Source organism: Gossypium arboreum, chromosome 7 (assembly GCF_025698485.1).
Source record: "Gossypium arboreum isolate Shixiya-1 chromosome 7, ASM2569848v2, whole genome shotgun sequence".
Taxonomy (NCBI): domain Eukaryota; kingdom Viridiplantae; phylum Streptophyta; class Magnoliopsida; order Malvales; family Malvaceae; genus Gossypium; species Gossypium arboreum.
This window is the reverse complement of record NC_069076.1, coordinates 16,913,729-16,927,000: the sequence shown is the minus strand read 5'-3', so window position 1 is coordinate 16,927,000 and position 13,272 is coordinate 16,913,729.

The window sequence follows — 13,272 nt, the reverse complement described above, 5'->3', positions numbered from 1 at the left end:
CTGGCTAATCGTTAAGTGTTGAAACAACATCTATTTATGTTTCGCATGAACAAAGGTGAGCCTCTTAGAGATCACATCATTCAATTTATTACTCTTTTAAATGATTTAAAGAATGTTGAGGTTCATATTGACGATGAAGATCAAGCTATGCTATTATTGTGCTCTTTACCCCATTCATACAAGTCTTTTAGGGAGACCCTGATTTATGGCAGAGACAAACTCTCGTTCGAAGATGTGAAGGGTCATTTGTTAAGTAGAGACAAACTCGACAATGAGTTTCATTTAGGGTATTGATACTGTTAAAATTAAGATGCACGATGGGACGATTAGTACACTCTCAGATGTCAGGTATGTACCTGATTTACGGAAGAATTTCATCTCCTTAAGTATTTTAGACTTGAAAGGATGCAAAATCAACATCGAGTCGGGCGACATTAAAGTATCTCGTAGAGCTCTCGTTTTTTTGAAAGGTAAAAGAACCGGCAGTATTTATATTCTAGAAGGTTATACAGTGACCGGTTAAATCGAACGTCCCTCGTCCGTTACGGAGTTGAAGTCAACTTGTTTGGAGCGGAGGCAACTTGGTCATAGGAGGGAAAAAGATATGACTATTTCGTTGAAGAGAGGTTCTCTTTTGGATGCAGGCTTTGAAAAGTTAGGGTACTGTGTTCATGAAAATCAGACCCGGGTTAGTTTTGATTTGGTAGTGTACAAGTCGAAGGCTAGAAGTCTTCCAGTTTCTAAGCACAAATTCGACTCAGTTAATTCCCTGCATAGTTCAAGACAGGCTCGTGGCGAGCTCTGGCAAAGATGGCATTGTGGAAATATGAGTCAAGGTGGAGATTTGTTAAATATGACTCCTATTTTCAGTCAAATTTGAAAAATAATCTTTCAGTTAAACTCTGTTTACTTGTTTCACTCAAACACTGATTAGTTTAGATTAATTTATTATTATTTGACTTATGAATTTAGCCTATAAATAGGCTCTTTTACAACCTTAGAAAACATACCCATTAGAGATTAGAACTCATAACACATTTAGAGAATTTTGTGTTTACGGTTTGAGGGTTTCCCGTGGTTTTTTATCCTCTTTGGAGGGGTTTTTCCACATTAAATTTGCGTGTTCAATTTCTCAATTTATTCTGCTATTTTCTTGTTCGTTGCTTAATCGGGTCGAAATCCTAACATAGGTGTTAAAAGATGATTTTATTGAATGCTTCTTACATACAAGTTTATATGAAATTAAGAAAAGGAAGAATGATCTTTATAGATAAATTTAATTAAAAAGTGATTTTGAATTAATGAGATGTGAGATATGAGGATTGTAATTATGCCAACTATAAATTTATTTATAATGTAAAATAGCCCCTTACAAGTCCTCAAGGTAAGTTCAGTAGTTTCCTTGATTATTCACTAAGCATTTATAGTTAATGCATCATTATTTCTTGTGTATAGATTCATTGCAAATTTTTTGAAGTCTCATCCCTTTCAAAAGTATCCATCACTTTTGCAAAGTTGGACAGTAAGTAATAATATTTGGTTCTTAACTCCTATAGCACGACATGTACATAGGTTGAGTTTTGATTGATAATAATTTGTATGTTTGATTTTAATATCATGAATGACAAGTCATATTTTGTTTCTTGAAAACTTCAAACATGTATTCATGAATGAATGTGAGTTTAAGAGTCATTTAAATGTGTTTAAAATTATTTAGAACCTATTGGTACAATATGATGTTGATTGGGGGATGTTTTTGAAATGTCTTGGCCTAATTTTTAGCGCTAGGGGCCCATGTCCGATACCCATTCCATAGGTATCAAACTGGAACAAGTCAATAACTAAGATGCTAGAGTTTTAGGCATAGGTACGTATACTTAGGGTATAGGCACCCATACCTAGCCCCTTGAACAGAGTTTGCACTACTTTGTTCGTTTTGAGCTCCCGGAGCTCATACTTGACCCTAAGCACCTTCGATCACCTGAAAAATATTTATACATGGTTTTAATATGATTTTAAAGCCTTCAAAAGGTTTTTATGATTTTACTAAATTTTTTCAAAGTTTTAATTTATGGTAAAACTTGTACCTTTCTTAACTCAAACAATCTTGATTTCAGGCCAAAGAACTTTAGACATTTGTTTCGTGAATTGGTAATGTCCATATATGTTTTCAAGGACCCAAAATGATTTAGAATCATAATTGAACTTTTCTAAAATTTTCCCAATTTGACTTAAAGAATATTGCTAAGTTGAGAAACGAGCATTGTTATAAAGTTTTTCCTTTTTTTGCTTCAGCTTGAAAGTTTTTGGTAACATCTCCCATTTGTACCAAACATTGACATGGGTAAGGGGTGTTACAACCTTTTCATTGAGATGTTTGATCAGTTCTTCTTATGAAGCACAAGTTGCACCTTGAGTTGCAACTGGAGACTATCTATCTGTTGATTTAAACTAGGGTCAGATGCTTCATTTGCCTTATTAACACAAACCTTTATGCAACATATTTACTCTTATTCCAATGATAAGAACACTTTAACTCTAATTGATTTGGCTTAGGAATATCATCTTCCTTCATAATATCTTTCTTTTCTTGCAACAAAAATTGGTAGATCAAATAGAGGAATAGTAGCATGTGTTATTTTTTGTTGGTGTTTTTATGCTTCGAAATTTCATCAAATTTCGATTTTGCTAATTAAAAGGTAAAAGAAAGTTACCTTGTAAAAAAGCAAAGCCATCTTCTTGTTGATAAACATGTTTTGCTTTTATTACAATAAATTCTTCATAACAATAGCTTGAAGTCCCACACAAGTTGGTTGCAAGTCAGAAGTTTTAAAGTCTTGCCTTTTTGGCCAATTTTTCCTTGGCCCTCTTTTAAAGGCTTTTGCTAGATAGCCCAACTCGAGAGGAAAATCATTCTAATCTTCTCCATGGTGCTTCAAAAAACAAGTAATGATTGCTAGACTGAAAGTAAATAATAACCATGAATATTAACTTGCACAAAGTACCATCGGATTAGTGATTGACATATTCAAGTTCGCATTAAATTCCAAGAACATGTTCTTCAAAAACGGTTTGACATAAGAAACAAAAAAAATATTATTCCCTTTTAGAAAGATATCAATCCCATGCTCAATAAACCTGAACTCCTAAATATTTTTTTTCATTAGTTTTATGCTTTTAGCTTTATATGTGTGAAATTCTTTTGGCTTCTTCGGCTCTTTCTTAGTAGAAAAAATAGTAGCTTCCTTAATTATCTTAGGCATACCATTTGCTTTAAGCTTCTTGTACTTTTTTTTTAACTTGGAGTATTCGACCTCTTGGACCTGGGTTTGATATTCTGAGGTGCCAAATTCATCAAGATCACATCATCTTCATATTCTTCATTAATGATAGAAAATTTCCTCTTTTTGCTTTCTTTTTGGAACCACTGATATGAATGGAGTTTTTCCAAATGCCTTTTTTTCTCTTTTTGGTAAACTCTTCCTTCATAGCCTTTGTTTCCACAAATATAATTACTCTTTAATTTGTATATGCAATTGCAACTAAGGTTACTACCACTTCAATATCATTAACATTAGCCTTAGCACCAACTGGTAGTTATCCTTGATTCTCAACTTTAACAACCTTTTCAACATATTGTTGAATTTCAAGGTCAATCTTTGAATGCTCTTTTCCTTAAGTTAGCCTTCCAATGAGTTAATCTAGGGCTTTTTAATAGTCTGGGGTCTTTCTTTGATAAGTCAGCCTATCTTCAACTTGCTTCCTATTCCTCACTCTCAATTCCTAGACTACTTTGATACTACTTGTTTTCCTTCCTCATCAATATTAACAACAATGTGCTTAAAGGTAGAATAGTAATTAGGGTCAACAAAATCATCTACCTTAGGTTCTTGTGGAATAGAAACATTACTTTATGGTATACTGCATGTGTTGGTTGCAACTAGTGGCACATTTAAAAGTTGTTATTGGATTTGACATGTGTTGCTTTTTTGTAGCAGAGTATGAATAACCTTCATATATGTTCTTAGATTTTCTTTATAGTAGTTGTGGATAAGGAAATAATTGATGTTAATTCTAAGAAGAAAGACCTAGAGTTTTGGTCATACGAATGTGAGCCATCAAGATTTTAAGTGAAAGCTTTACGAGAATTCTTGCATGAGGGAAACAGTTCTTGAAATCTTGCACTGAAGAGGAAATTTCAGAGAAACTTTTTCTTTCAAAGGTTCTTCAATAGTTGAAATTGAATCAAGGATAATTAAGGCTCAAGATCAATATCTTTAATACACAAAATCTTTAAAGGTTTTCCTTCAAAAATAAGAAAAGTAAATTAAATAAATTTAATAAATTTTATCAGTAAATTAAATAAATTTAATAAATTTTATCCCTCCAAAAACAGAAATGACTGAATCTAGAATTACTTTAAGTAAAATTACATAAAGATGGTGATTTTTGTGTCATGCCTTTTTATGCTAAGCTAAAATGAACACACACACTCATTTGATTCCTCTATTTAATCATTCAACATCTAATCTCTTTGTAAAAAGATCAGCCAATTGACTCTTTGTTGGAACATGGTTCAATCACCTCTATCAACCAACTCTATAATGAATTGATGCCTAATACCAGTGTGCTTTGTCCTTATGTGAAGCACATGATTTGTAAAGATGTTGATGGCATTATTTTTGTCATAATAGACATTCAACTAGCGATGCAACTTCAAAGTTTTTGAGCATCTTTCATATCTATAATAGCAACCCACAATAACTTTCAGCAGCTATGTATCCAGCTTCAAACTTTGACAAAGAGATTGGTGAATAATTCTTAATGTACCATGACACCAAGTTTGTTCCTAGATATAAATGTTCCCATAAAGTAATCTTTCTTGTCATTTGCATTGCTAGCCCAAACTACATCACTAAACCTCCACTAGATTCATGTTTGTGTCCCTCGAAAGCCAAAGATCAATAATGTCATTAAGAAATTGAATAACCTTTTAAAAGCTTTTAAATGAGACTTCTTAAGATTATATTAATACGTAGCACACACAAGAAAACTACACCATAAGTCTAGTTTACTAGCATTGAGGCAAAGAAGGCTACCAATAATATTGTTGTTTCTTAGGTCAATTGTAACACCTTTTATATTTGAGCATAGTTTATTAGAAACTATTGTCGGTGTCTTCACTAAGTTCAGTCATTGTAAACAAAATTTCTTGACTAAATTGGAAGCATAGTTCTCTTGAGATAGGTAGGTACAAATTTTAAACTATTTGATATGAAATCCTAAGAAATGGGCAATTCACTCTCTATGCTCATCTCAAATTCAAATTACATCATCTTCACAAAAACTTATTAGCTTGTTGAGAAGTTAAGCCAAATATGATATAGTCTACATAAATTTGAACTATTTTTATCAATTCCCTATCTTTCTTAATAATCAATTTCTTATCGACATTTCCCCTCATATGGCCTTGCTTGAGTAGGAACTCAGAGAGCATTTCATACCGTTCCATTTGGCTTTGCTTCTACCTGTATTGTGCCTTCATGAATTTGTAAAAATGATTGGGATGTCTAGGGTCTTTACATCCTTTAGGTTGCTCCATAAATACTTCTTCATTAATGGAGCCATTTAGGAGCACACTCTTTACATTAATCTAAAACAACTTGATATCTAAGTAAGTTGCAAATACTAATAATACTTTGATGGGCACCAAATGAGCTGTAAGTGTAAAGACCTTATTAAAATTAACTCCTTTCACCTGTGTGTAACCTTGAGCCACAAGTTTAGGTTTATTTTTATTGAAGTTCCCTTATTTGTTTGTCTTATTTTTAAAGATCCATTTTTTTTAATTACATTTGAACTTTTAGCTTTAGGGACCAATTTCCATACATAATTTATTTCAAACCAATTCAACTTTATGCATGGCCCAAAATCAATTCTTATCCTTGAGAGTTTCTTTAACCTTCTTGGGCTATAAATAGTTTGGTTCAAGCTTGTCCTAGTTCTAATTCCAACCTCAACAACACTAGCCACATTATCCAAGGGATGATTTTTGCATACACTCGGTAATGGTTGTGGTTAAAAAAGTTTGTCTATGGGTTGATCAGTCCTATTAGTCTTTTCAATTGCATGTTCAATTGCAACTTCCTCTAAGACTCACTCTACTGTTTATCTTTAAAAAGTTAAGAAGGAAACGAAAAAGGCAAGGATAAGGCAAAACAAGGAAAAAAAATGGGTGGCTAAGGAAAGAAAATGCTTCCATTGCGATGAGATCATACATTGGAAGAAGAATCGCCCTATCTATCTTAAGGAAGTCAAGAAGGCAAAAGAAATTTGAGTGTCTTCTTCAGGAATTTGATCTTATTGATATTAATTTATCAAATATTTCTTAGTTCTTAGGTATCGATTGTCGTTCTCATATTTTTAATTCTATATAATTATTAAAAAGGAGGAACCCAGATCTCACTAGCCATACAAATATATACTTAGCTGCTTCATCTCATTCAAGAAATTTATTGATCAAAGGGATGTGAAATATGCAGAGTACCAACACATGTCAACATTTTAGATCCATTGGTAAAGCCTTTTACACATCAAAAGTATGATCGTCACACTAGATCACTTGGTATTGTCCTTAGTGCAAGTGGGAGATTATTGGAGTTTGCCTAGGGACCAAGCATGGGATGATTGAAATCACATACTTGTTTACTAGTTAATTAATAAAGGTATTACCATTATTATTAAAAATCTATTTTTTTCTGTTTTAAATAAATTTTTAATAATAAAATCCGTAAACCTATTTATTCAAGCATGGATCTGCCTATACAATTGTGATATGGTTGTGTGCATGTGATGAGATGTGTTGTGGGTATGTATGTGTGATGATAACTATGTTTTAAATGAGAATTGGTAAGTTGGGCTTAAAAAAGTATAACATCTTGTGTATTAAATAAACTAACATGATAATGCCATAATCATGATTTGTTTGAAGAGTTTCAAGTGTTTAACTATGTTATGTTAATTGTCTTTGAGGTCATGTAAGTGCTTGTGAAATTAAGGGTGACAATTGGCTTGGAAACTAGCCTCAAGGTTGTTCACATGAGTAGATACACGGACATGTGTCTAGGCCATGTATGACACACAGTCTGCCCCATGGGTGTGTGGTGTAACACTTTTAGTATACTAATTCGGGTCACAAAATTTTACTCAAATTTAAAACCTTTCGATCATGAATATCTCATCCCTTGTATAGGCCTTCGAGACCTATAACATACCAAAAGGCATTGCGGGACAAATTCAGGCACGTTCGATTTCCCTTGGGCTCCTCGGAACATTTTCTTTAACTAAAAGGGACACACGCCGGTGCAAGTGGGTCGTGTGGACTCACACGCCTGTGTATCTTGGGGCACGCCCATGCCCTTCATCCGTGGGCAATACTGACTTATCAACAGGGCCATGGAATACGCCCGTGCTGCATGCCCGTGGATGAAACTGTCATTTTAACATGGCCATGGTGCACGCCCGTGCTGCCTGCCCGCGTACAACTTTGAGCTAAAATATTAAGTGCAGGGGACACACGGCCATAGCACACGCCCATGGGAGGGAACCGTGTGTCGCACACAGCCTAGACATACGCCCTTGTGTCCAACCATGTGGACTTTATTAGGCTATTTTCCAAGCCTTTAGTCACCCCTTTCTACTACTTGTGCCTAGTGGTTACCAAGTTTGGGAGAAAACATAATTTTACGCTTGTAAAAAATCTTAATGAAGTTAGTTGTATGGAAACCTCATATCATTTGTTTCATACAAAAAGGTTATTTCCCATCTAGTATTTATGGGTTCTTATGTTATTGTAGCACATTCAAAATTTGGCTCGTTTTTGAAATCATTGCCAATTGTAGCAACCCATCATATAAGGACATAAACATGCATAAAATCGTAGGTCATAGCCTACTTAAATTAAGCCAATTTTCATGGCTATATACAAAGAGATAAACATATTTTTACATGCCTTTACTTGGCAAATCAATTGACACATATAACAAAATACTCAAAAATACTATACATGCCATTGAACAAAATAAACAGAGTCTTTATACCAAAGCTTGTTTAGTTGATAGTGTGTTCACTCTCCAATTGTCTTCCAGTCCTTATGAGTCCTTGAGCTCTGTAAAACAGGGAAAAGAGAGGGGGTAAGCATTTTCATGCTTAGTAAGCTCGAATAACCAAAAAGTAAACTTACCGAGTAATTAGCATACATCCATACTTAATTCATGAAATCATCCATTATGAAATGATTTCCTATCACATGCACTCAATCAATGAGTTAGTCACATAATCATGTATCTCGTAATTTAACCAGATGAGCTCATCATTCAACATTTTATTCATATATGTATATCCCATGTTAATCTCGTTGAGTTTCTAGGAAATCTCGAAGGAATACCCATTTTCCGTCAATTCATACGAATGATCATTTCACATATATGCACTCCCACAAACCTCACATCTCATGGCAGGATTACCAGTCCAGGCTAAATCCCCCATATCATAAACTCATAAGGTGATGTCGGGATTCCCAGTCCAGGCTAAATTTAGACCCTAATAGGATTACCCGTCCGGGCTAAATCCTCAATGGACATATATTCTTCGGGAGGCTCGATCATTCTAGGGACACCCGTCTGGGCTAGATTCCTTTCCATACCTGAGATCACGGATTACCCGTCTGGGCTAAATCCTTACTGCAACATATGCAGGATCTCAATTCACATGTAAAACATGTTTTATCCATCGAATCCCATTTTTAACCTCAACCATCGATAAATGCAAATATCATGCATTCATAATTCATACAATTATGCATATTAGGGGTTTACTTTAAGTTATCCGAACTTACCTAGTATTCGTTTCAGAGATATGTTTCGGCTATTCCGAAACCTTGCGTTTACCACGATCAACCTCCGGAATTTGTTCCTCGGGGTCTATATCAACAAAATTAACTCACTAATACCCCACATTATACATTTCAAGTTTAATATCTACCCCGGTTCAAATAACCATTTTGCCCCTAACCTTTGACATTTTTACGATTTAGTCCCTAGGCTCGTATAATGAAACACATGCAATTTTTATCTTACCCAAGCCTAGCCAAACACTTTTCCTTCTTATGGTAGCCCACGTTATCCATTAATTTCTCATTTCTACCACACATTTACATCTTTTGCAAAATGGTCCCTATAAGGGTTTCTCATGAAAATCAACTAGAAAAAGATGTTTAACACACATTAATCTTTCATATTCCTCCATAATCCATCAAAATACAATTAACTCATGCATGGGTAAATTTTTAAACATGAACCCTAGCATGAAATATGAGTAGAAATGGAGTGATCAAGCTACCGGGATTTCAAAAATACAAAGAACATGAAAAACGGGGCTTGGGAGCACTTACTATTGAGCTTGAAAATTGAAGAAACCCTAGCTCTAGTGTCCTCCAAATTTTGGCAGCTATAGGAAGAAGATGAGCATATTTTTGCTCCATTTTTCCTTTTTTATTTCATTAAAATGCCTAATGACCAAAATGCCCTCATGCCCTTTATTTAAAATTTTAACCATGCAAGCCCATTTTTGTCCAAAAATTTAGAATTTGGGAAATTTACTCTTCAAGACCTTCTAATTCATGATCTAAAGCAATTTCATACAAATTGCTTCTAGAAACCAAGTTTTGCAATTTATTCAATTTAGTCCCAAATTTCCAATTAGACATCTTATACTCAGAATTTCTTCATGAAAGTTCAACACATGCATATACTCATATTCTAGGCCTTATAATAATTATAAAATAAATATTTTGATGTCGATTTTTGGTCCCGAAACCATTATTCTGACTAGGCCCTATTTCGGAATGTTACATGTGGTCCAGCCGTTTGTCCACTGCACTCAAATTAATGCAAAATAGAATTCCCAATAGTAAACACACTAGCAGAGACACGGTTTTGTGTCTCAACCGTGTGGAGGACACGGCCGTAGGACATGGGTGTGTGCTCAGGCCGTGTGAAGTCTACACTTAACTTTTGGAATCTAATTTGCCACACAGGCGTGTGCCTTGGCCGTGTGCCCCTAATTTGGTGATGATGTCATAAACAGAGAGCTCCACAGGCTAGGGACACTGGTGTGTCTCAAGCAACATGGGTGTGAGAGACCACACAGCCTATCCACACGGGCATATGGCTCTCTAAATCATGAAAAATTTTCTAAGTGTCGTAAGAGTTCCGAAATTTCCCGGTTTAGTCCCGAACCACCCTCAATGTATGTTTTGGGCCTCGTAGGCCCATACAAGGGACGATATGAATGTGAACAAAATTTTTTAAATTTGAGTGAAAACTCATGACTTGGTTTTGTATGAATGACTGCGTTTATGTCCGGTAACGCCTAGTACCCTGTTTCGACGTCGAATATGGGTAATGGGTGTTACACACGGCCTGAGACACGGGTGCGTGACCCAACCGTGTGTGACACATGGCCTAGCGACAAGGCCATGTGTCTCTTGTAGGTTCCTTTGCATGCAAGTTAGTGAGTTCCACGGCCTAACGCACGGCCTTGCACACAAATCTGTAAGGTAATTTCGAGAGTTACACGGCCTGGCACACGGGCATGTGACACGATTGTGTGACCCTACTAAATGAGTTACATGGGTGAGGACACGGACTAAGACATGGCCATGCGTCCCTAGTTTGAAAGTTACACTATTGAGGCACAGGTATGTGTCTTAGCAATGTGAGACACATGTCCTGGCCACACGGCCCTGTGACCCTTGTATTCAAATTTTTGTATCTTTCTCCTAGACTTTCTGAATGTTTCCAATTTGGCCCTAAATTATTTTTAAGTTATTTTCTAAGGCCTCGAGGGTTTGATTTAGGGACAATATGCATGTAACCCTAATCTGGTGATGGATATGGGTTGGGGGTGTTACAATCACATATCACATTCACATATTTTCACTTATTACCAGCTGTAATAACATCACACAACACAATCCAACGTACTTAGGCATGAATTTTCAACATAAGAAACAAGCATAGGATAGACTTACTCTCAGAACCTAGGATAGGGGTTCAGGCTAATTCTAAGCTCTTAATTAACACTATGCATTGCGCATACCAACAGCAACTCCAGAACACTCACCAATCACACTTTCACTTACTAGCTGAAAGCTCAAACAAGCTTTTCCTTGCCTTTGGACTTGCTCCTAGTGGCTCCTAATTGATCCCACACTTTGCACAAAAAACAAGCACATTTCAAAATCATTAAAAATGGCCTTGAACACAACCAAATACTAAGGAAAACACAATTCAAGCCTATCCTTTCTCACTAAAAAAAACTAGCTAGTTTTGCCCAAATTGAAGTTTCGACCTTTTAATATCATTTTTTTAATCCTCAATTTTAATTTCAAACATCTTAAATATCATTTAATTTCATATCTAAGGCATTAATTTCACCTAAATCTACGGTTCTAAAGTTTTTAATAACTTGAAGCTCTCATGAACACATAAAAGGGGAAAATATTTTCTTCTTAAAAATTCGGTTATGAACTATGAAATTTAAGTGAAATACCTTCTAATTAGGTTAGAATAAATAAAAAATCACTTTGAAAAAACAAGTTTAACAACATTTGAATCCAAACTTTCTTTTAAAACATCAAATTCAAATATAATCATTTAAAACTCTATTTGAATTAACAACACTCTTCATTTAATCCTGAAAAGTTTGAATATTACCTTAATTCAATGAAAATGGCGACCTACAACTCTAAATAGGGATCTGATCTAAAGAAGAAAAATGTAGAACTTAGGGAACAAAATGTGATTTTCGTTTGAAATTAGGGGTTATTTCTGTGTTTGGGAGGTTAATAAATCTAAAGAATGAGTTAATTTTGAAGGAACTCTTTAATTTTAGGTTTTGAATTTTTTTTGGAATGGTTTGGGATTTTGAAAAGAAGAATATGTGAATGACTCCAAGTAGAAGACCAATTTTTTTTCCAATTAGGTTCTAAGTCAAATAGAATCCATTTTTTTTTCAAATTAGACCTCAAAATTAATTTTCGTTTTAAGCTACTTAGTAAAATAAAAACCCGATTACATTACTTTAATACTTTAATTACTTACTTACGACCCTAATTTTTGGTATCTGACTCAAACCTTTGGTTTAATACCCCGATTGTTCTAACCTGAAACTACTAGCCCAAGTTTTGGGATGTGACATTACATGGACTTTGGGCTATTTATGGTTTTAATAATTTTTAACAAGTATTTATCTTGTTTTGGGATATAAATTATTATTTTAGACTGCAGTTTGTGGTTTTTGGTTTGGGTTATATGCGTGCAATATTCAGACATAGTGATTATAAATGGTAACCGGTAAATGCATGTTACTTGCGTTCATTAAAATCTAGCATGAACGATGATTTTTTGCTACATTGAATGCCATCGTGTTTTTGTAAAGCAAAGAGACGAACGAATAATTTTCTAGAAAAAATCGCTATTAATAATTAAATGAATCTTAACAATAGATAGTTTGTCAAATTAATATTTTCAAAGTGACTCAAGGATCAAACCATGGTTTTTCTTAAACGAGTCAAATTAGAGTTTTTCTTAGGTTTGTAGGTTAACTTAGCCATTACGGTGGTTAATGTAGTCTTCACAATTTGGCCACAACATCTAAGACTGGCTGGGGAAGTTACAAATACAATTGTAAATGAAATTTGAGTCCAACCTCAAGTAGACTCGTTATACCCTTGCAATGGTGCACATATGTCATTGTTATATTTACAAATCCCTATATATCTTTTATTCTATATATAAGTTGCCCAAATCTTTTAATTGTAGTTGTCACTAAATTTTATGCATTTAATTGCATAAATGGTTGCATAAGAGTCGAGGACTTTGTAAGCCACTAATTAACTAATTAACTATGGTTGCATAAATGGTTGCATAACATGTTTTATGGAAGTATTTGGTCCACAAAGATCTCACTAGTGTCTTCAACAAAAGGGAAATTCATGTCACATCTTAGGATTGGTAAATCCAATTGAGAATGAGATAATGCATGTTAATTTTATGTTGGCACACTATGATAACATGATCTGCCACTCGACTGGTTGGTTGGCGAGATAGAATTTTGGCACATACTAACAAAGAATCCATTCGTTGGCAGTAAATAAAGATTTAATATCAGGGTGTCTTCAAGTGAAAAAAAGATTTCACTCGAGAATGG